Consider the following 1,148-nt stretch of genomic DNA (forward strand, 5'->3'; position numbering starts at 1 on the left):
TTGGGCAGGCTGGTCTTGAACTCCTGACCTCAAGTGATCCACCCGCCTCGGCCTACCAATGTGCTGGGATTAAAGGCATGAGCCACTGCACCCAGCCTGAAGTTTTTCTTTTTTCTTAATGAAGGTACTTATAATTAAAAACTTGTCTCTTGGACTGCTGTTGCTGTAGGTTTTGGTATGTTGTATTTCCACTATCATTTGTTTCAAGATATTTTTCAATTTCCTTCTTAATCACCTCCTTGACCCACTGGTCGTTCAGGAGCGTATTGTTTAAATTCCACGTGTTTGTCTAGTTTCCAGAATTCCTCGTTATTGATTTCTAGTTTTACTCCCTTGTGGTCAAAGAAGATACTTGACATTATTTCAATTTCTTTGAATGCTTTAAGTCTTATTTTGTGACCTAACATGATCTGTCCTTGAGAATGATCCATGTGCTGAGGAGAAGAATATATTCTGAAGCTGTTGGATTAAATGCTCCATAAACATCTCTTAGATTCATTTGGTCTATAGTGCAGATTAAGTCTGATGTTCCTTTGTTGATTTTCTGGTCAGATGATCTGTCCAATGCTGAAAGTGGACATTGAAGTCTCCAGCTGTTATTATTTATTTATTTTTGTTTTTTGAGATGGAGTTTTGCTCTTGTTGCCCAGGCTGCAGTGCAACGGCACGATCTCAGCTCACTGCAACTTCCACCTTCTGGGTTCAAGCGATTCTCCTGCCTCAGCCTCCCAAGTAGCTGGGATTACAGGCATGTCCCACCACGCCCGGATAATTGTGTATTTTTAGTAGAGATGGGGTTTCACTATGTTGGCCAGGCTGGTCTCGAACTCCTGACCTCAGGTGATCTGCCCACGTTGGCCTCCCAAAGTGCTAGGATTACAGGCGTGAGCCACTGTGCCCAGCCTCCAGCTGTTATTGTATCGTGATCTATCACTCTCCTTAGCACTAATAATATTTGGTTTATATATCTGGATGCTGCAGTGCTGGGTGCATATGTATTTACCATTGCTATATCCTCTTGCTGAGCTGACCCCTTTATCATTATATAGTGATGTTGTCTCGTTTTATAGTTTTTGTCTTGAAATCCATTTTACCTGATGTAAGTATTGCTGCTCCTGCTGTTTTTTTTTTTTTTTTTTTTTTTTTTT

The sequence above is a fragment of the Cebus imitator genome, unplaced genomic scaffold (assembly GCF_001604975.1).
Source record: "Cebus imitator isolate Cc_AM_T3 unplaced genomic scaffold, Cebus_imitator-1.0 Scaffold106, whole genome shotgun sequence".
Taxonomy (NCBI): domain Eukaryota; kingdom Metazoa; phylum Chordata; class Mammalia; order Primates; family Cebidae; genus Cebus; species Cebus imitator.